The 23,362-nt window shown below is 53.1% G+C and overlaps 54 non-coding genes across 54 annotated transcripts; all 54 read right to left on the bottom strand.

Annotated features, from left to right (window-relative positions):
• Positions 1–496: 496 nt before the first annotated feature.
• Positions 497–570, bottom strand: TRNAT-AGU (transfer RNA threonine (anticodon AGU)). The gene has a single exon. It is a non-coding gene; the product is annotated as a tRNA-Thr (tRNA).
• Positions 571–732: 162 nt separating this feature from the next.
• TRNAT-AGU (transfer RNA threonine (anticodon AGU)) lies at positions 733–806 on the bottom strand. The gene has a single exon. It is a non-coding gene; the product is annotated as a tRNA-Thr (tRNA).
• Positions 807–1,160: 354 nt separating this feature from the next.
• TRNAS-GCU (transfer RNA serine (anticodon GCU)) lies at positions 1,161–1,242 on the bottom strand. The gene has a single exon. It is a non-coding gene; the product is annotated as a tRNA-Ser (tRNA).
• A 535-nt stretch (positions 1,243–1,777) lies between these two features.
• On the bottom strand, positions 1,778–1,851 carry TRNAT-AGU (transfer RNA threonine (anticodon AGU)). The gene has a single exon. It is a non-coding gene; the product is annotated as a tRNA-Thr (tRNA).
• A 162-nt stretch (positions 1,852–2,013) lies between these two features.
• Positions 2,014–2,087, bottom strand: TRNAT-AGU (transfer RNA threonine (anticodon AGU)). Its single transcript has one exon. It is a non-coding gene; the product is annotated as a tRNA-Thr (tRNA).
• A 345-nt stretch (positions 2,088–2,432) lies between these two features.
• Positions 2,433–2,514, bottom strand: TRNAS-GCU (transfer RNA serine (anticodon GCU)). The gene has a single exon. It is a non-coding gene; the product is annotated as a tRNA-Ser (tRNA).
• A 535-nt stretch (positions 2,515–3,049) lies between these two features.
• On the bottom strand, positions 3,050–3,123 carry TRNAT-AGU (transfer RNA threonine (anticodon AGU)). The gene has a single exon. It is a non-coding gene; the product is annotated as a tRNA-Thr (tRNA).
• A 162-nt stretch (positions 3,124–3,285) lies between these two features.
• Positions 3,286–3,359, bottom strand: TRNAT-AGU (transfer RNA threonine (anticodon AGU)). The gene has a single exon. It is a non-coding gene; the product is annotated as a tRNA-Thr (tRNA).
• A 350-nt stretch (positions 3,360–3,709) lies between these two features.
• TRNAS-GCU (transfer RNA serine (anticodon GCU)) lies at positions 3,710–3,791 on the bottom strand. The gene has a single exon. It is a non-coding gene; the product is annotated as a tRNA-Ser (tRNA).
• Positions 3,792–4,326: 535 nt separating this feature from the next.
• TRNAT-AGU (transfer RNA threonine (anticodon AGU)) lies at positions 4,327–4,400 on the bottom strand. Its single transcript has one exon. It is a non-coding gene; the product is annotated as a tRNA-Thr (tRNA).
• A 162-nt stretch (positions 4,401–4,562) lies between these two features.
• TRNAT-AGU (transfer RNA threonine (anticodon AGU)) lies at positions 4,563–4,636 on the bottom strand. The gene has a single exon. It is a non-coding gene; the product is annotated as a tRNA-Thr (tRNA).
• Positions 4,637–4,988: 352 nt separating this feature from the next.
• On the bottom strand, positions 4,989–5,070 carry TRNAS-GCU (transfer RNA serine (anticodon GCU)). Its single transcript has one exon. It is a non-coding gene; the product is annotated as a tRNA-Ser (tRNA).
• Positions 5,071–5,605: 535 nt separating this feature from the next.
• TRNAT-AGU (transfer RNA threonine (anticodon AGU)) lies at positions 5,606–5,679 on the bottom strand. Its single transcript has one exon. It is a non-coding gene; the product is annotated as a tRNA-Thr (tRNA).
• Positions 5,680–5,841: 162 nt separating this feature from the next.
• TRNAT-AGU (transfer RNA threonine (anticodon AGU)) lies at positions 5,842–5,915 on the bottom strand. Its single transcript has one exon. It is a non-coding gene; the product is annotated as a tRNA-Thr (tRNA).
• A 349-nt stretch (positions 5,916–6,264) lies between these two features.
• On the bottom strand, positions 6,265–6,346 carry TRNAS-GCU (transfer RNA serine (anticodon GCU)). Its single transcript has one exon. It is a non-coding gene; the product is annotated as a tRNA-Ser (tRNA).
• Positions 6,347–6,881: 535 nt separating this feature from the next.
• On the bottom strand, positions 6,882–6,955 carry TRNAT-AGU (transfer RNA threonine (anticodon AGU)). The gene has a single exon. It is a non-coding gene; the product is annotated as a tRNA-Thr (tRNA).
• A 162-nt stretch (positions 6,956–7,117) lies between these two features.
• TRNAT-AGU (transfer RNA threonine (anticodon AGU)) lies at positions 7,118–7,191 on the bottom strand. Its single transcript has one exon. It is a non-coding gene; the product is annotated as a tRNA-Thr (tRNA).
• A 342-nt stretch (positions 7,192–7,533) lies between these two features.
• TRNAS-GCU (transfer RNA serine (anticodon GCU)) lies at positions 7,534–7,615 on the bottom strand. The gene has a single exon. It is a non-coding gene; the product is annotated as a tRNA-Ser (tRNA).
• A 535-nt stretch (positions 7,616–8,150) lies between these two features.
• TRNAT-AGU (transfer RNA threonine (anticodon AGU)) lies at positions 8,151–8,224 on the bottom strand. The gene has a single exon. It is a non-coding gene; the product is annotated as a tRNA-Thr (tRNA).
• A 162-nt stretch (positions 8,225–8,386) lies between these two features.
• TRNAT-AGU (transfer RNA threonine (anticodon AGU)) lies at positions 8,387–8,460 on the bottom strand. The gene has a single exon. It is a non-coding gene; the product is annotated as a tRNA-Thr (tRNA).
• A 352-nt stretch (positions 8,461–8,812) lies between these two features.
• On the bottom strand, positions 8,813–8,894 carry TRNAS-GCU (transfer RNA serine (anticodon GCU)). The gene has a single exon. It is a non-coding gene; the product is annotated as a tRNA-Ser (tRNA).
• A 535-nt stretch (positions 8,895–9,429) lies between these two features.
• TRNAT-AGU (transfer RNA threonine (anticodon AGU)) lies at positions 9,430–9,503 on the bottom strand. Its single transcript has one exon. It is a non-coding gene; the product is annotated as a tRNA-Thr (tRNA).
• Positions 9,504–9,665: 162 nt separating this feature from the next.
• Positions 9,666–9,739, bottom strand: TRNAT-AGU (transfer RNA threonine (anticodon AGU)). The gene has a single exon. It is a non-coding gene; the product is annotated as a tRNA-Thr (tRNA).
• Positions 9,740–10,087: 348 nt separating this feature from the next.
• TRNAS-GCU (transfer RNA serine (anticodon GCU)) lies at positions 10,088–10,169 on the bottom strand. Its single transcript has one exon. It is a non-coding gene; the product is annotated as a tRNA-Ser (tRNA).
• A 535-nt stretch (positions 10,170–10,704) lies between these two features.
• On the bottom strand, positions 10,705–10,778 carry TRNAT-AGU (transfer RNA threonine (anticodon AGU)). Its single transcript has one exon. It is a non-coding gene; the product is annotated as a tRNA-Thr (tRNA).
• Positions 10,779–10,940: 162 nt separating this feature from the next.
• TRNAT-AGU (transfer RNA threonine (anticodon AGU)) lies at positions 10,941–11,014 on the bottom strand. Its single transcript has one exon. It is a non-coding gene; the product is annotated as a tRNA-Thr (tRNA).
• Positions 11,015–11,356: 342 nt separating this feature from the next.
• TRNAS-GCU (transfer RNA serine (anticodon GCU)) lies at positions 11,357–11,438 on the bottom strand. Its single transcript has one exon. It is a non-coding gene; the product is annotated as a tRNA-Ser (tRNA).
• A 535-nt stretch (positions 11,439–11,973) lies between these two features.
• Positions 11,974–12,047, bottom strand: TRNAT-AGU (transfer RNA threonine (anticodon AGU)). Its single transcript has one exon. It is a non-coding gene; the product is annotated as a tRNA-Thr (tRNA).
• Positions 12,048–12,209: 162 nt separating this feature from the next.
• TRNAT-AGU (transfer RNA threonine (anticodon AGU)) lies at positions 12,210–12,283 on the bottom strand. The gene has a single exon. It is a non-coding gene; the product is annotated as a tRNA-Thr (tRNA).
• Positions 12,284–12,632: 349 nt separating this feature from the next.
• Positions 12,633–12,714, bottom strand: TRNAS-GCU (transfer RNA serine (anticodon GCU)). The gene has a single exon. It is a non-coding gene; the product is annotated as a tRNA-Ser (tRNA).
• A 535-nt stretch (positions 12,715–13,249) lies between these two features.
• Positions 13,250–13,323, bottom strand: TRNAT-AGU (transfer RNA threonine (anticodon AGU)). The gene has a single exon. It is a non-coding gene; the product is annotated as a tRNA-Thr (tRNA).
• Positions 13,324–13,485: 162 nt separating this feature from the next.
• TRNAT-AGU (transfer RNA threonine (anticodon AGU)) lies at positions 13,486–13,559 on the bottom strand. Its single transcript has one exon. It is a non-coding gene; the product is annotated as a tRNA-Thr (tRNA).
• Positions 13,560–13,906: 347 nt separating this feature from the next.
• On the bottom strand, positions 13,907–13,988 carry TRNAS-GCU (transfer RNA serine (anticodon GCU)). The gene has a single exon. It is a non-coding gene; the product is annotated as a tRNA-Ser (tRNA).
• Positions 13,989–14,523: 535 nt separating this feature from the next.
• On the bottom strand, positions 14,524–14,597 carry TRNAT-AGU (transfer RNA threonine (anticodon AGU)). Its single transcript has one exon. It is a non-coding gene; the product is annotated as a tRNA-Thr (tRNA).
• A 162-nt stretch (positions 14,598–14,759) lies between these two features.
• TRNAT-AGU (transfer RNA threonine (anticodon AGU)) lies at positions 14,760–14,833 on the bottom strand. The gene has a single exon. It is a non-coding gene; the product is annotated as a tRNA-Thr (tRNA).
• Positions 14,834–15,181: 348 nt separating this feature from the next.
• TRNAS-GCU (transfer RNA serine (anticodon GCU)) lies at positions 15,182–15,263 on the bottom strand. The gene has a single exon. It is a non-coding gene; the product is annotated as a tRNA-Ser (tRNA).
• Positions 15,264–15,798: 535 nt separating this feature from the next.
• TRNAT-AGU (transfer RNA threonine (anticodon AGU)) lies at positions 15,799–15,872 on the bottom strand. The gene has a single exon. It is a non-coding gene; the product is annotated as a tRNA-Thr (tRNA).
• A 162-nt stretch (positions 15,873–16,034) lies between these two features.
• On the bottom strand, positions 16,035–16,108 carry TRNAT-AGU (transfer RNA threonine (anticodon AGU)). The gene has a single exon. It is a non-coding gene; the product is annotated as a tRNA-Thr (tRNA).
• A 348-nt stretch (positions 16,109–16,456) lies between these two features.
• Positions 16,457–16,538, bottom strand: TRNAS-GCU (transfer RNA serine (anticodon GCU)). The gene has a single exon. It is a non-coding gene; the product is annotated as a tRNA-Ser (tRNA).
• A 535-nt stretch (positions 16,539–17,073) lies between these two features.
• On the bottom strand, positions 17,074–17,147 carry TRNAT-AGU (transfer RNA threonine (anticodon AGU)). Its single transcript has one exon. It is a non-coding gene; the product is annotated as a tRNA-Thr (tRNA).
• Positions 17,148–17,309: 162 nt separating this feature from the next.
• On the bottom strand, positions 17,310–17,383 carry TRNAT-AGU (transfer RNA threonine (anticodon AGU)). The gene has a single exon. It is a non-coding gene; the product is annotated as a tRNA-Thr (tRNA).
• Positions 17,384–17,733: 350 nt separating this feature from the next.
• Positions 17,734–17,815, bottom strand: TRNAS-GCU (transfer RNA serine (anticodon GCU)). Its single transcript has one exon. It is a non-coding gene; the product is annotated as a tRNA-Ser (tRNA).
• A 535-nt stretch (positions 17,816–18,350) lies between these two features.
• On the bottom strand, positions 18,351–18,424 carry TRNAT-AGU (transfer RNA threonine (anticodon AGU)). Its single transcript has one exon. It is a non-coding gene; the product is annotated as a tRNA-Thr (tRNA).
• A 162-nt stretch (positions 18,425–18,586) lies between these two features.
• Positions 18,587–18,660, bottom strand: TRNAT-AGU (transfer RNA threonine (anticodon AGU)). Its single transcript has one exon. It is a non-coding gene; the product is annotated as a tRNA-Thr (tRNA).
• A 348-nt stretch (positions 18,661–19,008) lies between these two features.
• On the bottom strand, positions 19,009–19,090 carry TRNAS-GCU (transfer RNA serine (anticodon GCU)). The gene has a single exon. It is a non-coding gene; the product is annotated as a tRNA-Ser (tRNA).
• Positions 19,091–19,625: 535 nt separating this feature from the next.
• Positions 19,626–19,699, bottom strand: TRNAT-AGU (transfer RNA threonine (anticodon AGU)). Its single transcript has one exon. It is a non-coding gene; the product is annotated as a tRNA-Thr (tRNA).
• Positions 19,700–19,861: 162 nt separating this feature from the next.
• On the bottom strand, positions 19,862–19,935 carry TRNAT-AGU (transfer RNA threonine (anticodon AGU)). The gene has a single exon. It is a non-coding gene; the product is annotated as a tRNA-Thr (tRNA).
• Positions 19,936–20,281: 346 nt separating this feature from the next.
• TRNAS-GCU (transfer RNA serine (anticodon GCU)) lies at positions 20,282–20,363 on the bottom strand. The gene has a single exon. It is a non-coding gene; the product is annotated as a tRNA-Ser (tRNA).
• A 535-nt stretch (positions 20,364–20,898) lies between these two features.
• TRNAT-AGU (transfer RNA threonine (anticodon AGU)) lies at positions 20,899–20,972 on the bottom strand. The gene has a single exon. It is a non-coding gene; the product is annotated as a tRNA-Thr (tRNA).
• Positions 20,973–21,134: 162 nt separating this feature from the next.
• TRNAT-AGU (transfer RNA threonine (anticodon AGU)) lies at positions 21,135–21,208 on the bottom strand. Its single transcript has one exon. It is a non-coding gene; the product is annotated as a tRNA-Thr (tRNA).
• Positions 21,209–21,556: 348 nt separating this feature from the next.
• Positions 21,557–21,638, bottom strand: TRNAS-GCU (transfer RNA serine (anticodon GCU)). The gene has a single exon. It is a non-coding gene; the product is annotated as a tRNA-Ser (tRNA).
• A 535-nt stretch (positions 21,639–22,173) lies between these two features.
• Positions 22,174–22,247, bottom strand: TRNAT-AGU (transfer RNA threonine (anticodon AGU)). Its single transcript has one exon. It is a non-coding gene; the product is annotated as a tRNA-Thr (tRNA).
• Positions 22,248–22,409: 162 nt separating this feature from the next.
• On the bottom strand, positions 22,410–22,483 carry TRNAT-AGU (transfer RNA threonine (anticodon AGU)). Its single transcript has one exon. It is a non-coding gene; the product is annotated as a tRNA-Thr (tRNA).
• Positions 22,484–22,831: 348 nt separating this feature from the next.
• TRNAS-GCU (transfer RNA serine (anticodon GCU)) lies at positions 22,832–22,913 on the bottom strand. The gene has a single exon. It is a non-coding gene; the product is annotated as a tRNA-Ser (tRNA).
• Positions 22,914–23,362: the final 449 nt, after the last annotated feature.

Here is a 23,362-nt window from a genome sequence, read left to right as displayed (position 1 = left end):
CTTTTGAGAAGGGCTTAGCCAGATTGCGGCAATCTGGGAGGGCGCACGGAGAGTCAGCCAGGAGACTGAGTATGTCTGAGCACCACGTCCTCCTGGGGCAATATGCTTCCTTCTGAGAGGCACCACCTTCGGTGACCCCCTTGGTGATTGACGTAGGCCATAGCCATGGCATTGTCCAACTGGATTCCCATCTGAGGTTCTCACAGAAGAAGAGGTATGCAACATTGAAGGGAGGCCTGAATTGTCCTGTGCTCCAGAATGTTGATGGGAAGGCGGGCTCCCTCCAAAGAATAAGTCCCCTGCATTCAAAAGGGCACCCAGGACTGATCTTTAGCCTGATAGGCTGATATGTACAGTGGGAATTTTTCAAGTCGTTGGAGGCAGGGTCTTGCCTGGGTCCAGCGCTGGGTCGGTGGGCTACCACGCTTGGGAGACTGAGGGGTGACATTCAGCTTGCGCAATACTGAAAATGTTAGAAATGGATGGACTCCACGGCAGGCACTGCTGAGATTTGAACTCAGGATCTCCTGTTTACTAGACAGGCGCTTTCACCAACTAAGCCACAGCGCCCCACTTGGGGGATAGCTCTTTGTGAGAATTTTTCAAATCTTTGGAGGCAAGGTCTTCCCTCAAGCTAGCACTGGGTTGGAAACCTACCACGCTTGGGAGACTCAAGGCTGCCATTAAGCTTGCGCAAAACTGAAAACGTTATAAATGGAAAGACTCCACGGCAGGCACTGCTGAGATTTGAACTCAGGATCTCCTGTTTACTAGACAGGCGCTTTCACCAACTAAGCCACAGCGCCTCACGTGGTGCACATCCTTTGCAACCCAGTCAAGTGCAGAGTGGGTGCAGGGGGCAGTGCAGGGCGTAACAGGAATGCGGGGGCTGGAGCTGGGGGGTATTGGGGGGGGGGGGGGGGGGGGGCGGCTCGCACAGAAGTTAAAGCTGTGGACAGAGGGGAGTACAAAAGTGGGACAGGGTGGGTCTGACTGAGTGCAGAGGGGAGAGCTGTGGATTGGGCCGAGGAGGGGGCATGGAAGGGAGGTAGAATGTCTAGGTCCAGGTTGACAGTGCCTTTTTTTCTATGTGTACAAGACCTTTGTGCCATGAAATGCTTTACGTTAAGCACGTTTACATTGATTACGAACTAAACTACCGACGAGGATGGGATTCGAACCCATGCGTGCAGAGCACAATGGATTAGCAGTCCATCGCCTTAACCACTCGGCCACCTCGTCATGTGTAACCTAGAACCTTGGGCCGTTTCTTGTCTGTGGCTTTTGAGAAGGGCTTAGCCAGATTGCGGCAATCTGGGAGGGCGCACGGAGAGTCAGCCAGGAGACTGAGTATGTCTGAGCACCACGTCCTCCTGGGGCAATATGCTTCCTTCTGAGAGGCACCACCTTCGGTGACCCCCTTGGTGATTGACGTAGGCCATAGCCATGGCATTGTCCAACTGGATTCCCATCTGAGGTTCTCACAGAAGAAGAGGTATGCAACATTGAAGGGAGGCCTGAATTGTCCTGTGCTCCAGAATGTTGATGGGAAGGCGGGCTCCCTCCAAAGAATAAGTCCCCTGCATTCAAAAGGGCACCCGGGACTGATCTTTAGCCTGATAGGCTGATATGTACAGTGGGAATTTTTCAAGTCGTTGGAGGCAGGGTCTTGCCTGGGTCCAGCGCTGGGTCGGTGGGCTACCACGCTTGGGAGACTGAGGGGTGACATTCAGCTTGCGCAATACTGAAAATGTTAGAAATGGATGGACTCCACGGCAGGCACTGCTGAGATTTGAACTCAGGATCTCCTGTTTACTAGACAGGCGCTTTCACCAACTAAGCCACAGCGCCCCACTTGGGGGATAGCTCTTTGTGAGAATTTTTCAAATCTTTGGAGGCAAGGTCTTCCCTCAAGCTAGCACTGGGTTGGAAACCTACCACGCTTGGGAGACTCAAGGCTGCCATTAAGCTTGCGCAAAACTGAAAACGTTATAAATGGAAAGACTCCACGGCAGGCACTGCTGAGATTTGAACTCAGGATCTCCTGTTTACTAGACAGGCGCTTTCACCAACTAAGCCACAGCGCCTCACGTGGTGCACATCCTTTGCAACCCAGTCAAGTGCAGAGTGGGTGCAGGGGGCAGTGCAGGGCGTAACAGGAATGCGGGGGCTGGAGCTGGGGGGTATTGGGGGGGGGGGGCGGCTCGCACAGAAGTTAAAGCTGTGGACAGAGGGGAGTACAAAAGTGGGACAGGGTGGGTCTGACTGAGTGCAGAGGGGAGAGCTGTGGATTGGGCCGAGGAGGGGGCATGGAAGGGAGGTAGAATGTCTAGGTCCAGGTTGACAGTGCCTTTTTTTCTATGTGTACAAGACCTTTGTGCCATGAAATGCTTTACGTTAAGCACGTTTACATTGATTACGAACTAAACTACCGACGAGGATGGGATTCGAACCCATGCGTGCAGAGCACAATGGATTAGCAGTCCATCGCCTTAACCACTCGGCCACCTCGTCATGTGTAACCTAGAACCTTGGGCCGTTTCTTGTCTGTGGCTTTTGAGAAGGGCTTAGCCAGATTGCGGCAATCTGGGAGGGCGCACGGAGAGTCAGCCAGGAGACTGAGTATGTCTGAGCACCACGTCCTCCTGGGGCAATATGCTTCCTTCTGAGAGGCACCACCTTCGGTGACCCCCTTGGTGATTGACGTAGGCCATAGCCATGGCATTGTCCAACTGGATTCCCATCTGAGGTTCTCACAGAAGAAGAGGTATGCAACATTGAAGGGAGGCCTGAATTGTCCTGTGCTCCAGAATGTTGATGGGAAGGCGGGCTCCCTCCAAAGAATAAGTCCCCTGCATTCAAAAGGGCACCCAGGACTGATCTTTAGCCTGATAGGCTGATATGTACAGTGGGAATTTTTCAAGTCGTTGGAGGCAGGGTCTTGCCTGGGTCCAGCGCTGGGTCGGTGGGCTACCACGCTTGGGAGACTGAGGGGTGACATTCAGCTTGCGCAATACTGAAAATGTTAGAAATGGATGGACTCCACGGCAGGCACTGCTGAGATTTGAACTCAGGATCTCCTGTTTACTAGACAGGCGCTTTCACCAACTAAGCCACAGCGCCCCACTTGGGGGATAGCTCTTTGTGAGAATTTTTCAAATCTTTGGAGGCAAGGTCTTCCCTCAAGCTAGCACTGGGTTGGAAACCTACCACGCTTGGGAGACTCAAGGCTGCCATTAAGCTTGCGCAAAACTGAAAACGTTATAAATGGAAAGACTCCACGGCAGGCACTGCTGAGATTTGAACTCAGGATCTCCTGTTTACTAGACAGGCGCTTTCACCAACTAAGCCACAGCGCCTCACGTGGTGCACATCCTTTGCAACCCAGTCAAGTGCAGAGTGGGTGCAGGGGGCAGTGCAGGGCGTAACAGGAATGCGGGGGCTGGAGCTGGGGGGTATTGGGGGGGGGGGGGGGGGCGGCTCGCACAGAAGTTAAAGCTGTGGACAGAGGGGAGTACAAAAGTGGGACAGGGTGGGTCTGACTGAGTGCAGAGGGGAGAGCTGTGGATTGGGCCGAGGAGGGGGCATGGAAGGGAGGTAGAATGTCTAGGTCCAGGTTGACAGTGCCTTTTTTTCTATGTGTACAAGACCTTTGTGCCATGAAATGCTTTACGTTAAGCACGTTTACATTGATTACGAACTAAACTACCGACGAGGATGGGATTCGAACCCATGCGTGCAGAGCACAATGGATTAGCAGTCCATCGCCTTAACCACTCGGCCACCTCGTCATGTGTAACCTAGAACCTTGGGCCGTTTCTTGTCTGTGGCTTTTGAGAAGGGCTTAGCCAGATTGCGGCAATCTGGGAGGGCGCACGGAGAGTCAGCCAGGAGACTGAGTATGTCTGAGCACCACGTCCTCCTGGGGCAATATGCTTCCTTCTGAGAGGCACCACCTTCGGTGACCCCCTTGGTGATTGACGTAGGCCATAGCCATGGCATTGTCCAACTGGATTCCCATCTGAGGTTCTCACAGAAGAAGAGGTATGCAACATTGAAGGGAGGCCTGAATTGTCCTGTGCTCCAGAATGTTGATGGGAAGGCGGGCTCCCTCCAAAGAATAAGTCCCCTGCATTCAAAAGGGCACCCAGGACTGATCTTTAGCCTGATAGGCTGATATGTACAGTGGGAATTTTTCAAGTCGTTGGAGGCAGGGTCTTGCCTGGGTCCAGCGCTGGGTCGGTGGGCTACCACGCTTGGGAGACTGAGGGGTGACATTCAGCTTGCGCAATACTGAAAATGTTAGAAATGGATGGACTCCACGGCAGGCACTGCTGAGATTTGAACTCAGGATCTCCTGTTTACTAGACAGGCGCTTTCACCAACTAAGCCACAGCGCCCCACTTGGGGGATAGCTCTTTGTGAGAATTTTTCAAATCTTTGGAGGCAAGGTCTTCCCTCAAGCTAGCACTGGGTTGGAAACCTACCACGCTTGGGAGACTCAAGGCTGCCATTAAGCTTGCGCAAAACTGAAAACGTTATAAATGGAAAGACTCCACGGCAGGCACTGCTGAGATTTGAACTCAGGATCTCCTGTTTACTAGACAGGCGCTTTCACCAACTAAGCCACAGCGCCTCACGTGGTGCACATCCTTTGCAACCCAGTCAAGTGCAGAGTGGGTGCAGGGGGCAGTGCAGGGCGTAACAGGAATGCGGGGGCTGGAGCTGGGGGGTATTGGGGGGGGGGGGGGGGGGGCGGCTCGCACAGAAGTTAAAGCTGTGGACAGAGGGGAGTACAAAAGTGGGACAGGGTGGGTCTGACTGAGTGCAGAGGGGAGAGCTGTGGATTGGGCCGAGGAGGGGGCATGGAAGGGAGGTAGAATGTCTAGGTCCAGGTTGACAGTGCCTTTTTTTCTATGTGTACAAGACCTTTGTGCCATGAAATGCTTTACGTTAAGCACGTTTACATTGATTACGAACTAAACTACCGACGAGGATGGGATTCGAACCCATGCGTGCAGAGCACAATGGATTAGCAGTCCATCGCCTTAACCACTCGGCCACCTCGTCATGTGTAACCTAGAACCTTGGGCCGTTTCTTGTCTGTGGCTTTTGAGAAGGGCTTAGCCAGATTGCGGCAATCTGGGAGGGCGCACGGAGAGTCAGCCAGGAGACTGAGTATGTCTGAGCACCACGTCCTCCTGGGGCAATATGCTTCCTTCTGAGAGGCACCACCTTCGGTGACCCCCTTGGTGATTGACGTAGGCCATAGCCATGGCATTGTCCAACTGGATTCCCATCTGAGGTTCTCACAGAAGAAGAGGTATGCAACATTGAAGGGAGGCCTGAATTGTCCTGTGCTCCAGAATGTTGATGGGAAGGCGGGCTCCCTCCAAAGAATAAGTCCCCTGCATTCAAAAGGGCACCCAGGACTGATCTTTAGCCTGATAGGCTGATATGTACAGTGGGAATTTTTCAAGTCGTTGGAGGCAGGGTCTTGCCTGGGTCCAGCGCTGGGTCGGTGGGCTACCACGCTTGGGAGACTGAGGGGTGACATTCAGCTTGCGCAATACTGAAAATGTTAGAAATGGATGGACTCCACGGCAGGCACTGCTGAGATTTGAACTCAGGATCTCCTGTTTACTAGACAGGCGCTTTCACCAACTAAGCCACAGCGCCCCACTTGGGGGATAGCTCTTTGTGAGAATTTTTCAAATCTTTGGAGGCAAGGTCTTCCCTCAAGCTAGCACTGGGTTGGAAACCTACCACGCTTGGGAGACTCAAGGCTGCCATTAAGCTTGCGCAAAACTGAAAACGTTATAAATGGAAAGACTCCACGGCAGGCACTGCTGAGATTTGAACTCAGGATCTCCTGTTTACTAGACAGGCGCTTTCACCAACTAAGCCACAGCGCCTCACGTGGTGCACATCCTTTGCAACCCAGTCAAGTGCAGAGTGGGTGCAGGGGGCAGTGCAGGGCGTAACAGGAATGCGGGGGCTGGAGCTGGGGGGTATTGGGGGGGGGGGGGGGGCGGCTCGCACAGAAGTTAAAGCTGTGGACAGAGGGGAGTACAAAAGTGGGACAGGGTGGGTCTGACTGAGTGCAGAGGGGAGAGCTGTGGATTGGGCCGAGGAGGGGGCATGGAAGGGAGGTAGAATGTCTAGGTCCAGGTTGACAGTGCCTTTTTTTCTATGTGTACAAGACCTTTGTGCCATGAAATGCTTTACGTTAAGCACGTTTACATTGATTACGAACTAAACTACCGACGAGGATGGGATTCGAACCCAAGCGTGCAGAGCACAATGGATTAGCAGTCCATCGCCTTAACCACTCGGCCACCTCGTCATGTGTAACCTAGAACCTTGGGCCGTTTCTTGTCTGTGGCTTTTGAGAAGGGCTTAGCCAGATTGCGGCAATCTGGGAGGGCGCACGGAGAGTCAGCCAGGAGACTGAGTATGTCTGAGCACCACGTCCTCCTGGGGCAATATGCTTCCTTCTGAGAGGCACCACCTTCGGTGACCCCCTTGGTGATTGACGTAGGCCATAGCCATGGCATTGTCCAACTGGATTCCCATCTGAGGTTCTCACAGAAGAAGAGGTATGCAACATTGAAGGGAGGCCTGAATTGTCCTGTGCTCCAGAATGTTGATGGGAAGGCGGGCTCCCTCCAAAGAATAAGTCCCCTGCATTCAAAAGGGCACCCGGGACTGATCTTTAGCCTGATAGGCTGATATGTACAGTGGGAATTTTTCAAGTCGTTGGAGGCAGGGTCTTGCCTGGGTCCAGCGCTGGGTCGGTGGGCTACCACGCTTGGGAGACTGAGGGGTGACATTCAGCTTGCGCAATACTGAAAATGTTAGAAATGGATGGACTCCACGGCAGGCACTGCTGAGATTTGAACTCAGGATCTCCTGTTTACTAGACAGGCGCTTTCACCAACTAAGCCACAGCGCCCCACTTGGGGGATAGCTCTTTGTGAGAATTTTTCAAATCTTTGGAGGCAAGGTCTTCCCTCAAGCTAGCACTGGGTTGGAAACCTACCACGCTTGGGAGACTCAAGGCTGCCATTAAGCTTGCGCAAAACTGAAAACGTTATAAATGGAAAGACTCCACGGCAGGCACTGCTGAGATTTGAACTCAGGATCTCCTGTTTACTAGACAGGCGCTTTCACCAACTAAGCCACAGCGCCTCACGTGGTGCACATCCTTTGCAACCCAGTCAAGTGCAGAGTGGGTGCAGGGGGCAGTGCAGGGCGTAACAGGAATGCGGGGGCTGGAGCTGGGGGGTATTGGGGGGGGGCGGCTCGCACAGAAGTTAAAGCTGTGGACAGAGGGGAGTACAAAAGTGGGACAGGGTGGGTCTGACTGAGTGCAGAGGGGAGAGCTGTGGATTGGGCCGAGGAGGGGGCATGGAAGGGAGGTAGAATGTCTAGGTCCAGGTTGACAGTGCCTTTTTTTCTATGTGTACAAGACCTTTGTGCCATGAAATGCTTTACGTTAAGCACGTTTACATTGATTACGAACTAAACTACCGACGAGGATGGGATTCGAACCCATGCGTGCAGAGCACAATGGATTAGCAGTCCATTGCCTTAACCACTCGGCCACCTCGTCATGTGTAACCTAGAACCTTGGGCCGTTTCTTGTCTGTGGCTTTTGAGAAGGGCTTAGCCAGATTGCGGCAATCTGGGAGGGCGCACGGAGAGTCAGCCAGGAGACTGAGTATGTCTGAGCACCACGTCCTCCTGGGGCAATATGCTTCCTTCTGAGAGGCACCACCTTCGGTGACCCCCTTGGTGATTGACGTAGGCCATAGCCATGGCATTGTCCAACTGGATTCCCATCTGAGGTTCTCACAGAAGAAGAGGTATGCAACATTGAAGGGAGGCCTGAATTGTCCTGTGCTCCAGAATGTTGATGGGAAGGCGGGCTCCCTCCAAAGAATAAGTCCCCTGCATTCAAAAGGGCACCCAGGACTGATCTTTAGCCTGATAGGCTGATATGTACAGTGGGAATTTTTCAAGTCGTTGGAGGCAGGGTCTTGCCTGGGTCCAGCGCTGGGTCGGTGGGCTACCACGCTTGGGAGACTGAGGGGTGACATTCAGCTTGCGCAATACTGAAAATGTTAGAAATGGATGGACTCCACGGCAGGCACTGCTGAGATTTGAACTCAGGATCTCCTGTTTACTAGACAGGCGCTTTCACCAACTAAGCCACAGCGCCCCACTTGGGGGATAGCTCTTTGTGAGAATTTTTCAAATCTTTGGAGGCAAGGTCTTCCCTCAAGCTAGCACTGGGTTGGAAACCTACCACGCTTGGGAGACTCAAGGCTGCCATTAAGCTTGCGCAAAACTGAAAACGTTATAAATGGAAAGACTCCACGGCAGGCACTGCTGAGATTTGAACTCAGGATCTCCTGTTTACTAGACAGGCGCTTTCACCAACTAAGCCACAGCGCCTCACGTGGTGCACATCCTTTGCAACCCAGTCAAGTGCAGAGTGGGTGCAGGGGGCAGTGCAGGGCGTAACAGGAATGCGGGGGCTGGAGCTGGGGGGTATTGGGGGGGGGGGGGGGGGGGCGGCTCGCACAGAAGTTAAAGCTGTGGACAGAGGGGAGTACAAAAGTGGGACAGGGTGGGTCTGACTGAGTGCAGAGGGGAGAGCTGTGGATTGGGCCGAGGAGGGGGCATGGAAGGGAGGTAGAATGTCTAGGTCCAGGTTGACAGTGCCTTTTTTTCTATGTGTACAAGACCTTTGTGCCATGAAATGCTTTACGTTAAGCACGTTTACATTGATTACGAACTAAACTACCGACGAGGATGGGATTCGAACCCATGCGTGCAGAGCACAATGGATTAGCAGTCCATCGCCTTAACCACTCGGCCACCTCGTCATGTGTAACCTAGAACCTTGGGCCGTTTCTTGTCTGTGGCTTTTGAGAAGGGCTTAGCCAGATTGCGGCAATCTGGGAGGGCGCACGGAGAGTCAGCCAGGAGACTGAGTATGTCTGAGCACCACGTCCTCCTGGGGCAATATGCTTCCTTCTGAGAGGCACCACCTTCGGTGACCCCCTTGGTGATTGACGTAGGCCATAGCCATGGCATTGTCCAACTGGATTCCCATCTGAGGTTCTCACAGAAGAAGAGGTATGCAACATTGAAGGGAGGCCTGAATTGTCCTGTGCTCCAGAATGTTGATGGGAAGGCGGGCTCCCTCCAAAGAATAAGTCCCCTGCATTCAAAAGGGCACCCAGGACTGATCTTTAGCCTGATAGGCTGATATGTACAGTGGGAATTTTTCAAGTCGTTGGAGGCAGGGTCTTGCCTGGGTCCAGCGCTGGGTCGGTGGGCTACCACGCTTGGGAGACTGAGGGGTGACATTCAGCTTGCGCAATACTGAAAATGTTAGAAATGGATGGACTCCACGGCAGGCACTGCTGAGATTTGAACTCAGGATCTCCTGTTTACTAGACAGGCGCTTTCACCAACTAAGCCACAGCGCCCCACTTGGGGGATAGCTCTTTGTGAGAATTTTTCAAATCTTTGGAGGCAAGGTCTTCCCTCAAGCTAGCACTGGGTTGGAAACCTACCACGCTTGGGAGACTCAAGGCTGCCATTAAGCTTGCGCAAAACTGAAAACGTTATAAATGGAAAGACTCCACGGCAGGCACTGCTGAGATTTGAACTCAGGATCTCCTGTTTACTAGACAGGCGCTTTCACCAACTAAGCCACAGCGCCTCACGTGGTGCACATCCTTTGCAACCCAGTCAAGTGCAGAGTGGGTGCAGGGGGCAGTGCAGGGCGTAACAGGAATGCGGGGGCTGGAGCTGGGGGGTATTGGGGGGGGGGGGGGGCGGCTCGCACAGAAGTTAAAGCTGTGGACAGAGGGGAGTACAAAAGTGGGACAGGGTGGGTCTGACTGAGTGCAGAGGGGAGAGCTGTGGATTGGGCCGAGGAGGGGGCATGGAAGGGAGGTAGAATGTCTAGGTCCAGGTTGACAGTGCCTTTTTTTCTATGTGTACAAGACCTTTGTGCCATGAAATGCTTTACGTTAAGCACGTTTACATTGATTACGAACTAAACTACCGACGAGGATGGGATTCGAACCCAAGCGTGCAGAGCACAATGGATTAGCAGTCCATCGCCTTAACCACTCGGCCACCTCGTCATGTGTAACCTAGAACCTTGGGCCGTTTCTTGTCTGTGGCTTTTGAGAAGGGCTTAGCCAGATTGCGGCAATCTGGGAGGGCGCACGGAGAGTCAGCCAGGAGACTGAGTATGTCTGAGCACCACGTCCTCCTGGGGCAATATGCTTCCTTCTGAGAGGCACCACCTTCGGTGACCCCCTTGGTGATTGACGTAGGCCATAGCCATGGCATTGTCCAACTGGATTCCCATCTGAGGTTCTCACAGAAGAAGAGGTATGCAACATTGAAGGGAGGCCTGAATTGTCCTGTGCTCCAGAATGTTGATGGGAAGGCGGGCTCCCTCCAAAGAATAAGTCCCCTGCATTCAAAAGGGCACCCGGGACTGATCTTTAGCCTGATAGGCTGATATGTACAGTGGGAATTTTTCAAGTCGTTGGAGGCAGGGTCTTGCCTGGGTCCAGCGCTGGGTCGGTGGGCTACCACGCTTGGGAGACTGAGGGGTGACATTCAGCTTGCGCAATACTGAAAATGTTAGAAATGGATGGACTCCACGGCAGGCACTGCTGAGATTTGAACTCAGGATCTCCTGTTTACTAGACAGGCGCTTTCACCAACTAAGCCACAGCGCCCCACTTGGGGGATAGCTCTTTGTGAGAATTTTTCAAATCTTTGGAGGCAAGGTCTTCCCTCAAGCTAGCACTGGGTTGGAAACCTACCACGCTTGGGAGACTCAAGGCTGCCATTAAGCTTGCGCAAAACTGAAAACGTTATAAATGGAAAGACTCCACGGCAGGCACTGCTGAGATTTGAACTCAGGATCTCCTGTTTACTAGACAGGCGCTTTCACCAACTAAGCCACAGCGCCTCACGTGGTGCACATCCTTTGCAACCCAGTCAAGTGCAGAGTGGGTGCAGGGGGCAGTGCAGGGCGTAACAGGAATGCGGGGGCTGGAGCTGGGGGGTATTGGGGGGGGGCGGCTCGCACAGAAGTTAAAGCTGTGGACAGAGGGGAGTACAAAAGTGGGACAGGGTGGGTCTGACTGAGTGCAGAGGGGAGAGCTGTGGATTGGGCCGAGGAGGGGGCATGGAAGGGAGGTAGAATGTCTAGGTCCAGGTTGACAGTGCCTTTTTTTCTATGTGTACAAGACCTTTGTGCCATGAAATGCTTTACGTTAAGCACGTTTACATTGATTACGAACTAAACTACCGACGAGGATGGGATTCGAACCCATGCGTGCAGAGCACAATGGATTAGCAGTCCATTGCCTTAACCACTCGGCCACCTCGTCATGTGTAACCTAGAACCTTGGGCCGTTTCTTGTCTGTGGCTTTTGAGAAGGGCTTAGCCAGATTGCGGCAATCTGGGAGGGCGCACGGAGAGTCAGCCAGGAGACTGAGTATGTCTGAGCACCACGTCCTCCTGGGGCAATATGCTTCCTTCTGAGAGGCACCACCTTCGGTGACCCCCTTGGTGATTGACGTAGGCCATAGCCATGGCATTGTCCAACTGGATTCCCATCTGAGGTTCTCACAGAAGAAGAGGTATGCAACATTGAAGGGAGGCCTGAATTGTCCTGTGCTCCAGAATGTTGATGGGAAGGCGGGCTCCCTCCAAAGAATAAGTCCCCTGCATTCAAAAGGGCACCCGGGACTGATCTTTAGCCTGATAGGCTGATATGTACAGTGGGAATTTTTCAAGTCGTTGGAGGCAGGGTCTTGCCTGGGTCCAGCGCTGGGTCGGTGGGCTACCACGCTTGGGAGACTGAGGGGTGACATTCAGCTTGCGCAATACTGAAAATGTTAGAAATGGATGGACTCCACGGCAGGCACTGCTGAGATTTGAACTCAGGATCTCCTGTTTACTAGACAGGCGCTTTCACCAACTAAGCCACAGCGCCCCACTTGGGGGATAGCTCTTTGTGAGAATTTTTCAAATCTTTGGAGGCAAGGTCTTCCCTCAAGCTAGCACTGGGTTGGAAACCTACCACGCTTGGGAGACTCAAGGCTGCCATTAAGCTTGCGCAAAACTGAAAACGTTATAAATGGAAAGACTCCACGGCAGGCACTGCTGAGATTTGAACTCAGGATCTCCTGTTTACTAGACAGGCGCTTTCACCAACTAAGCCACAGCGCCTCACGTGGTGCACATCCTTTGCAACCCAGTCAAGTGCAGAGTGGGTGCAGGGGGCAGTGCAGGGCGTAACAGGAATGCGGGGGCTGGAGCTGGGGGGTATTGGGGGGGGGGGGGGGGCGGCTCGCACAGAAGTTAAAGCTGTGGACAGAGGGGAGTACAAAAGTGGGACAGGGTGGGTCTGACTGAGTGCAGAGGGGAGAGCTGTGGATTGGGCCGAGGAGGGGGCATGGAAGGGAGGTAGAATGTCTAGGTCCAGGTTGACAGTGCCTTTTTTTCTATGTGTACAAGACCTTTGTGCCATGAAATGCTTTACGTTAAGCACGTTTACATTGATTACGAACTAAACTACCGACGAGGATGGGATTCGAACCCATGCGTGCAGAGCACAATGGATTAGCAGTCCATCGCCTTAACCACTCGGCCACCTCGTCATGTGTAACCTAGAACCTTGGGCCGTTTCTTGTCTGTGGCTTTTGAGAAGGGCTTAGCCAGATTGCGGCAATCTGGGAGGGCGCACGGAGAGTCAGCCAGGAGACTGAGTATGTCTGAGCACCACGTCCTCCTGGGGCAATATGCTTCCTTCTGAGAGGCACCACCTTCGGTGACCCCCTTGGTGATTGACGTAGGCCATAGCCATGGCATTGTCCAACTGGATTCCCATCTGAGGTTCTCACAGAAGAAGAGGTATGCAACATTGAAGGGAGGCCTGAATTGTCCTGTGCTCCAGAATGTTGATGGGAAGGCGGGCTCCCTCCAAAGAATAAGTCCCCTGCATTCAAAAGGGCACCCAGGACTGATCTTTAGCCTGATAGGCTGATATGTACAGTGGGAATTTTTCAAGTCGTTGGAGGCAGGGTCTTGCCTGGGTCCAGCGCTGGGTCGGTGGGCTACCACGCTTGGGAGACTGAGGGGTGACATTCAGCTTGCGCAATACTGAAAATGTTAGAAATGGATGGACTCCACGGCAGGCACTGCTGAGATTTGAACTCAGGATCTCCTGTTTACTAGACAGGCGCTTTCACCAACTAAGCCACAGCGCCCCACTTGGGGGATAGCTCTTTGTGAGAATTTTTCAAATCTTTGGAGGCAAGGTCTTCCCTCAAGCTAGCACTGGGTTGGAAACCTACCACGCTTGGGAGACTCAAGGCTGCCATTAAGCTTGCGCAAAACTGAAAACGTTATAAATGGAAAGACTCCACGGCAGGCACTGCTGAGATTTGAACTCAGGATCTCCTGTTTACTAGACAGGCGCTTTCACCAACTAAGCCACAGCGCCTCACGTGGTGCACATCCTTTGCAACCCAGTCAAGTGCAGAGTGGGTGCAGGGGGCAGTGCAGGGCGTAACAGGAATGCGGGGGCTGGAGCTGGGGGGTATTGGGGGGGGGGGGGGCGGCTCGCACAGAAGTTAAAGCTGTGGACAGAGGGGAGTACAAAAGTGGGACAGGGTGGGTCTGACTGAGTGCAGAGGGGAGAGCTGTGGATTGGGCCGAGGAGGGGGCATGGAAGGGAGGTAGAATGTCTAGGTCCAGGTTGACAGTGCCTTTTTTTCTATGTGTACAAGACCTTTGTGCCATGAAATGCTTTACGTTAAGCACGTTTACATTGATTACGAACTAAACTACCGACGAGGATGGGATTCGAACCCATGCGTGCAGAGCACAATGGATTAGCAGTCCATCGCCTTAACCACTCGGCCACCTCGTCATGTGTAACCTAGAACCTTGGGCCGTTTCTTGTCTGTGGCTTTTGAGAAGGGCTTAGCCAGATTGCGGCAATCTGGGAGGGCGCACGGAGAGTCAGCCAGGAGACTGAGTATGTCTGAGCACCACGTCCTCCTGGGGCAATATGCTTCCTTCTGAGAGGCACCACCTTCGGTGACCCCCTTGGTGATTGACGTGGGCCATAGCCATGGCATTGTCCAACTGGATTCCCATCTGAGGTTCTCACAGAAGAAGAGGTATGCAACATTGAAGGGAGGCCTGAATTGTCCTGTGCTCCAGAATGTTGATGGGAAGGCGGGCTCCCTCCAAAGAATAAGTCCCCTGCATTCAAAAGGGCACCCGGGACTGATCTTTAGCCTGATAGGCTGATATGTACAGTGGGAATTTTTCAAGTCGTTGGAGGCAGGGTCTTGCCTGGGTCCAGCGCTGGGTCGGTGGGCTACCACGCTTGGGAGACTGAGGGGTGACATTCAGCTTGCGCAATACTGAAAATGTTAGAAATGGATGGACTCCACGGCAGGCACTGCTGAGATTTGAACTCAGGATCTCCTGTTTACTAGACAGGCGCTTTCACCAACTAAGCCACAGCGCCCCACTTGGGGGATAGCTCTTTGTGAGAATTTTTCAAATCTTTGGAGGCAAGGTCTTCCCTCAAGCTAGCACTGGGTTGGAAACCTACCACGCTTGGGAGACTCAAGGCTGCCATTAAGCTTGCGCAAAACTGAAAACGTTATAAATGGAAAGACTCCACGGCAGGCACTGCTGAGATTTGAACTCAGGATCTCCTGTTTACTAGACAGGCGCTTTCACCAACTAAGCCACAGCGCCTCACGTGGTGCACATCCTTTGCAACCCAGTCAAGTGCAGAGTGGGTGCAGGGGGCAGTGCAGGGCGTAACAGGAATGCGGGGGCTGGAGCTGGGGGGTATTGGGGGGGGGGGGGGGCGGCTCGCACAGAAGTTAAAGCTGTGGACAGAGGGGAGTACAAAAGTGGGACAGGGTGGGTCTGACTGAGTGCAGAGGGGAGAGCTGTGGATTGGGCCGAGGAGGGGGCATGGAAGGGAGGTAGAATGTCTAGGTCCAGGTTGACAGTGCCTTTTTTTCTATGTGTACAAGACCTTTGTGCCATGAAATGCTTTACGTTAAGCACGTTTACATTGATTACGAACTAAACTACCGACGAGGATGGGATTCGAACCCATGCGTGCAGAGCACAATGGATTAGCAGTCCATCGCCTTAACCACTCGGCCACCTCGTCATGTGTAACCTAGAACCTTGGGCCGTTTCTTGTCTGTGGCTTTTGAGAAGGGCTTAGCCAGATTGCGGCAATCTGGGAGGGCGCACGGAGAGTCAGCCAGGAGACTGAGTATGTCTGAGCACCACGTCCTCCTGGGGCAATATGCTTCCTTCTGAGAGGCACCACCTTCGGTGACCCCCTTGGTGATTGACGTAGGCCATAGCCATGGCATTGTCCAACTGGATTCCCATCTGAGGTTCTCACAGAAGAAGAGGTATGCAACATTGAAGGGAGGCCTGAATTGTCCTGTGCTCCAGAATGTTGATGGGAAGGCGGGCTCCCTCCAAAGAATAAGTCCCCTGCATTCAAAAGGGCACCCAGGACTGATCTTTAGCCTGATAGGCTGATATGTACAGTGGGAATTTTTCAAGTCGTTGGAGGCAGGGTCTTGCCTGGGTCCAGCGCTGGGTCGGTGGGCTACCACGCTTGGGAGACTGAGGGGTGACATTCAGCTTGCGCAATACTGAAAATGTTAGAAATGGATGGACTCCACGGCAGGCACTGCTGAGATTTGAACTCAGGATCTCCTGTTTACTAGACAGGCGCTTTCACCAACTAAGCCACAGCGCCCCACTTGGGGGATAGCTCTTTGTGAGAATTTTTCAAATCTTTGGAGGCAAGGTCTTCCCTCAAGCTAGCACTGGGTTGGAAACCTACCACGCTTGGGAGACTCAAGGCTGCCATTAAGCTTGCGCAAAACTGAAAACGTTATAAATGGAAAGACTCCACGGCAGGCACTGCTGAGATTTGAACTCAGGATCTCCTGTTTACTAGACAGGCGCTTTCACCAACTAAGCCACAGCGCCTCACGTGGTGCACATCCTTTGCAACCCAGTCAAGTGCAGAGTGGGTGCAGGGGGCAGTGCAGGGCGTAACAGGAATGCGGGGGCTGGAGCTGGGGGGTATTGGGGGGGGGGGGGGGCGGCTCGCACAGAAGTTAAAGCTGTGGACAGAGGGGAGTACAAAAGTGGGACAGGGTGGGTCTGACTGAGTGCAGAGGGGAGAGCTGTGGATTGGGCCGAGGAGGGGGCATGGAAGGGAGGTAGAATGTCTAGGTCCAGGTTGACAGTGCCTTTTTTTCTATGTGTACAAGACCTTTGTGCCATGAAATGCTTTACGTTAAGCACGTTTACATTGATTACGAACTAAACTACCGACGAGGATGGGATTCGAACCCATGCGTGCAGAGCACAATGGATTAGCAGTCCATCGCCTTAACCACTCGGCCACCTCGTCATGTGTAACCTAGAACCTTGGGCCGTTTCTTGTCTGTGGCTTTTGAGAAGGGCTTAGCCAGATTGCGGCAATCTGGGAGGGCGCACGGAGAGTCAGCCAGGAGACTGAGTATGTCTGAGCACCACGTCCTCCTGGGGCAATATGCTTCCTTCTGAGAGGCACCACCTTCGGTGACCCCCTTGGTGATTGACGTAGGCCATAGCCATGGCATTGTCCAACTGGATTCCCATCTGAGGTTCTCACAGAAGAAGAGGTATGCAACATTGAAGGGAGGCCTGAATTGTCCTGTGCTCCAGAATGTTGATGGGAAGGCGGGCTCCCTCCAAAGAATAAGTCCCCTGCATTCAAAAGGGCACCCAGGACTGATCTTTAGCCTGATAGGCTGATATGTACAGTGGGAATTTTTCAAGTCGTTGGAGGCAGGGTCTTGCCTGGGTCCAGCGCTGGGTCGGTGGGCTACCACGCTTGGGAGACTGAGGGGTGACATTCAGCTTGCGCAATACTGAAAATGTTAGAAATGGATGGACTCCACGGCAGGCACTGCTGAGATTTGAACTCAGGATCTCCTGTTTACTAGACAGGCGCTTTCACCAACTAAGCCACAGCGCCCCACTTGGGGGATAGCTCTTTGTGAGAATTTTTCAAATCTTTGGAGGCAAGGTCTTCCCTCAAGCTAGCACTGGGTTGGAAACCTACCACGCTTGGGAGACTCAAGGCTGCCATTAAGCTTGCGCAAAACTGAAAACGTTATAAATGGAAAGACTCCACGGCAGGCACTGCTGAGATTTGAACTCAGGATCTCCTGTTTACTAGACAGGCGCTTTCACCAACTAAGCCACAGCGCCTCACGTGGTGCACATCCTTTGCAACCCAGTCAAGTGCAGAGTGGGTGCAGGGGGCAGTGCAGGGCGTAACAGGAATGCGGGGGCTGGAGCTGGGGGGTATTGGGGGGGGGGGGGAGGGCGGCTCGCACAGAAGTTAAAGCTGTGGACAGAGGGGAGTACAAAAGTGGGACAGGGTGGGTCTGACTGAGTGCAGAGGGGAGAGCTGTGGATTGGGCCGAGGAGGGGGCATGGAAGGGAGGTAGAATGTCTAGGTCCAGGTTGACAGTGCCTTTTTTTCTATGTGTACAAGACCTTTGTGCCATGAAATGCTTTACGTTAAGCACGTTTACATTGATTACGAACTAAACTACCGACGAGGATGGGATTCGAACCCATACGTGCAGAGCACAATGGATTAGCAGTCCATCGCCTTAACCACTCGGCCACCTCGTCATGTGTAACCTAGAACCTTGGGCCGTTTCTTGTCTGTGGCTTTTGAGAAGGGCTTAGCCAGATTGCGGCAATCTGGGAGGGCGCACGGAGAGTCAGCCAGGAGACTGAGTATGTCTGAGCACCACGTCCTCCTGGGGCAATATGCTTCCTTCTGAGAGGCACCACCTTCGGTGACCCCCTTGGTGATTGACGTAGGCCATAGCCATGGCATTGTCCAACTGGATTCCCATCTGAGGTTCTCACAGAAGAAGAGGTATGCAACATTGAAGGGAGGCCTGAATTGTCCTGTGCTCCAGAATGTTGATGGGAAGGCGGGCTCCCTCCAAAGAATAAGTCCCCTGCATTCAAAAGGGCACCCGGGACTGATCTTTAGCCTGATAGGCTGATATGTACAGTGGGAATTTTTCAAGTCGTTGGAGGCAGGGTCTTGCCTGGGTCCAGCGCTGGGTCGGTGGGCTACCACGCTTGGGAGACTGAGGGGTGACATTCAGCTTGCGCAATACTGAAAATGTTAGAAATGGATGGACTCCACGGCAGGCACTGCTGAGATTTGAACTCAGGATCTCCTGTTTACTAGACAGGCGCTTTCACCAACTAAGCCACAGCGCCCCACTTGGGGGATAGCTCTTTGTGAGAATTTTTCAAATCTTTGGAGGCAAGGTCTTCCCTCAAGCTAGCACTGGGTTGGAAACCTACCACGCTTGGGAGACTCAAGGCTGCCATTAAGCTTGCGCAAAACTGAAAACGTTATAAATGGAAAGACTCCACGGCAGGCACTGCTGAGATTTGAACTCAGGATCTCCTGTTTACTAGACAGGCGCTTTCACCAACTAAGCCACAGCGCCTCACGTGGTGCACATCCTTTGCAACCCAGTCAAGTGCAGAGTGGGTGCAGGGGGCAGTGCAGGGCGTAACAGGAATGCGGGGGCTGGAGCTGGGGGGTATTGGGGGGGGGGGGGGGCGGCTCGCACAGAAGTTAAAGCTGTGGACAGAGGGGAGTACAAAAGTGGGACAGGGTGGGTCTGACTGAGTGCAGAGGGGAGAGCTGTGGATTGGGCCGAGGAGGGGGCATGGAAGGGAGGTAGAATGTCTAGGTCCAGGTTGACAGTGCCTTTTTTTCTATGTGTACAAGACCTTTGTGCCATGAAATGCTTTACGTTAAGCACGTTTACATTGATTACGAACTAAACTACCGACGAGGATGGGATTCGAACCCATGCGTGCAGAGCACAATGGATTAGCAGTCCATCGCCTTAACCACTCGGCCACCTCGTCATGTGTAACCTAGAACCTTGGGCCGTTTCTTGTCTGTGGCTTTTGAGAAGGGCTTAGCCAGATTGCGGCAATCTGGGAGGGCGCACGGAGAGTCAGCCAGGAGACTGAGTATGTCTGAGCACCACGTCCTCCTGGGGCAATATGCTTCCTTCTGAGAGGCACCACCTTCGGTGACCCCCTTGGTGATTGACGTAGGCCATAGCCATGGCATTGTCCAACTGGATTCCCATCTGAGGTTCTCACAGAAGAAGAGGTATGCAACATTGAAGGGAGGCCTGAATTGTCCTGTGCTCCAGAATGTTGATGGGAAGGCGGGCTCCCTCCAAAGAATAAGTCCCCTGCATTCAAAAGGGCACCCGGGACTGATCTTTAGCCTGATAGGCTGATATGTACAGTGGGAATTTTTCAAGTCGTTGGAGGCAGGGTCTTGCCTGGGTCCAGCGCTGGGTCGGTGGGCTACCACGCTTGGGAGACTGAGGGGTGACATTCAGCTTGCGCAATACTGAAAATGTTAGAAATGGATGGACTCCACGGCAGGCACTGCTGAGATTTGAACTCAGGATCTCCTGTTTACTAGACAGGCGCTTTCACCAACTAAGCCACAGCGCCCCACTTGGGGGATAGCTCTTTGTGAGAATTTTTCAAATCTTTGGAGGCAAGGTCTTCCCTCAAGCTAGCACTGGGTTGGAAACCTACCACGCTTGGGAGACTCAAGGCTGCCATTAAGCTTGCGCAAAACTGAAAACGTTATAAATGGAAAGACTCCACGGCAGGCACTGCTGAGATTTGAACTCAGGATCTCCTGTTTACTAGACAGGCGCTTTCACCAACTAAGCCACAGCGCCTCACGTGGTGCACATCCTTTGCAACCCAGTCAAGTGCAGAGTGGGTGCAGGGGGCAGTGCAGGGCGTAACAGGAATGCGGGGGCTGGAGCTGGGGGGTATTGGGGGGGGGGGGGCGGCTCGCACAGAAGTTAAAGCTGTGGACAGAGGGGAGTACAAAAGTGGGACAGGGTGGGTCTGACTGAGTGCAGAGGGGAGAGCTGTGGATTGGGCCGAGGAGGGGGCATGGAAGGGAGGTAGAATGTCTAGGTCCAGGTTGACAGTGCCTTTTTTTCTATGTGTACAAGACCTTTGTGCCATGAAATGCTTTACGTTAAGCACGTTTACATTGATTACGAACTAAACTACCGACGAGGATGGGATTCGAACCCATGCGTGCAGAGCACAATGGATTAGCAGTCCATCGCCTTAACCACTCGGCCACCTCGTCATGTGTAACCTAGAACCTTGGGCCGTTTCTTGTCTGTGGCTTTTGAGAAGGGCTTAGCCAGATTGCGGCAATCTGGGAGGGCGCACGGAGAGTCAGCCAGGAGACTGAGTATGTCTGAGCACCACGTCCTCCTGGGGCAATATGCTTCCTTCTGAGAGGCACCACCTTCGGTGACCCCCTTGGTGATTGACGTAGGCCATAGCCATGGCATTGTCCAACTGGATTCCCATCTGAGGTTCTCACAGAAGAAGAGGTATGCAACATTGAAGGGAGGCCTGAATTGTCCTGTGCTCCAGAATGTTGATGGGAAGGCGGGCTCCCTCCAAAGAATAAGTCCCCTGCATTCAAAAGGGCACCCAGGACTGATCTTTAGCCTGATAGGCTGATATGTACAGTGGGAATTTTTCAAGTCGTTGGAGGCAGGGTCTTGCCTGGGTCCAGCGCTGGGTCGGTGGGCTACCACGCTTGGGAGACTGAGGGGTGACATTCAGCTTGCGCAATACTGAAAATGTTAGAAATGGATGGACTCCACGGCAGGCACTGCTGAGATTTGAACTCAGGATCTCCTGTTTACTAGACAGGCGCTTTCACCAACTAAGCCACAGCGCCCCACTTGGGGGATAGCTCTTTGTGAGAATTTTTCAAATCTTTGGAGGCAAGGTCTTCCCTCAAGCTAGCACTGGGTTGGAAACCTACCACGCTTGGGAGACTCAAGGCTGCCATTAAGCTTGCGCAAAACTGAAAACGTTATAAATGGAAAGACTCCACGGCAGGCACTGCTGAGATTTGAACTCAGGATCTCCTGTTTACTAGACAGGCGCTTTCACCAACTAAGCCACAGCGCCTCACGTGGTGCACATCCTTTGCAACCCAGTCAAGTGCAGAGTGGGTGCAGGGGGCAGTGCAGGGCGTAACAGGAATGCGGGGGCTGGAGCTGGGGGGTATTGGGGGGGGGGGGGGGCGGCTCGCACAGAAGTTAAAGCTGTGGACAGAGGGGAGTACAAAAGTGGGACAGGGTGGGTCTGACTGAGTGCAGAGGGGAGAGCTGTGGATTGGGCCGAGGAGGGGGCATGGAAGGGAGGTAGAATGTCTAGGTCCAGGTTGACAGTGCCTTTTTTTCTATGTGTACAAGACCTTTGTGCCATGAAATGCTTTACGTTAAGCACGTTTACATTGATTACGAACTAAACTACCGACGAGGATGGGATTCGAACCCATGCGTGCAGAGCACAATGGATTAGCAGTCCATCGCCTTAACCACTCGGCCACCTCGTCATGTGTAACCTAGAACCTTGGGCCGTTTCTTGTCTGTGGCTTTTGAGAAGGGCTTAGCCAGATTGCGGCAATCTGGGAGGGCGCACGGAGAGTCAGCCAGGAGACTGAGTATGTCTGAGCACCACGTCCTCCTGGGGCAATATGCTTCCTTCTGAGAGGCACCACCTTCGGTGACCCCCTTGGTGATTGACGTAGGCCATAGCCATGGCATTGTCCAACTGGATTCCCATCTGAGGTTCTCACAGAAGAAGAGGTATGCAACATTGAAGGGAGGCCTGAATTGTCCTGTGCTCCAGAATGTTGATGGGAAGGCGGGCTCCCTCCAAAGAATAAGTCCCCTGCATTCAAAAGGGCACCCAGGACTGATCTTTAGCCTGATAGGCTGATATGTACAGTGGGAATTTTTCAAGTCGTTGGAGGCAGGGTCTTGCCTGGGTCCAGCGCTGGGTCGGTGGGCTACCACGCTTGGGAGACTGAGGGGTGACATTCAGCTTGCGCAATACTGAAAATGTTAGAAATGGATGGACTCCACGGCAGGCACTGCTGAGATTTGAACTCAGGATCTCCTGTTTACTAGACAGGCGCTTTCACCAACTAAGCCACAGCGCCCCACTTGGGGGATAGCTCTTTGTGAGAATTTTTCAAATCTTTGGAGGCAAGGTCTTCCCTCAAGCTAGCACTGGGTTGGAAACCTACCACGCTTGGGAGACTCAAGGCTGCCATTAAGCTTGCGCAAAACTGAAAACGTTATAAATGGAAAGACTCCACGGCAGGCACTGCTGAGATTTGAACTCAGGATCTCCTGTTTACTAGACAGGCGCTTTCACCAACTAAGCCACAGCGCCTCACGTGGTGCACATCCTTTGCAACCCAGTCAAGTGCAGAGTGGGTGCAGGGGGCAGTGCAGGGCGTAACAGGAATGCGGGGGCTGGAGCTGGGGGGTATTGGGGGGGGGGGGGGGCGGCTCGCACAGAAGTTAAAGCTGTGGACAGAGGGGAGTACAAAAGTGGGACAGGGTGGGTCTGACTGAGTGCAGAGGGGAGAGCTGTGGATTGGGCCGAGGAGGGGGCATGGAAGGGAGGTAGAATGTCTAGGTCCAGGTTGACAGTGCCTTTTTTTCTATGTGTACAAGACCTTTGTGCCATGAAATGCTTTACGTTAAGCACGTTTACATTGATTACGAACTAAACTACCGACGAGGATGGGATTCGAACCCATGCGTGCAGAGCACAATGGATTAGCAGTCCATCGCCTTAACCACTCGGCCACCTCGTCATGTGTAACCTAGAACCTTGGGCCGTTTCTTGTCTGTGGCTTTTGAGAAGGGCTTAGCCAGATTGCGGCAATCTGGGAGGGCGCACGGAGAGTCAGACAGGAGACTGAGTATGTCTGAGCACCACGTCCTCCTGGGGCAATATGCTTCCTTCTGAGAGGCACCACCTTCGGTGACCCCCTTGGTGATTGACGTAGGCCATAGCCATGGCATTGTCCAACTGGATTCCCATCTGAGGTTCTCACAGAAGAAGAGGTATGCAACATTGAAGGGAGGCCTGAATTGTCCTGTGCTCCAGAATGTTGATGGGAAGGCGGGCTCCCTCCAAAGAATAAGTCCCCTGCATTCAAAAGGGCACCCGGGACTGATCTTTAGCCTGATAGGCTGATATGTACAGTGGGAATTTTTCAAGTCGTTGGAGGCAGGGTCTTGCCTGGGTCCAGCGCTGGGT

This window comes from Lithobates pipiens, unplaced genomic scaffold (genome assembly GCF_037356315.1).
Source record: "Lithobates pipiens isolate NorthernLeopardFrog02 unplaced genomic scaffold, aLitPip1_a1.2 Scaffold_8, whole genome shotgun sequence".
In the NCBI taxonomy this organism is placed as follows: domain Eukaryota; kingdom Metazoa; phylum Chordata; class Amphibia; order Anura; family Ranidae; genus Lithobates; species Lithobates pipiens.
Note: the sequence above shows the minus strand (reverse complement) of the source record. Positions and strands in the feature narration are given on the sequence as shown.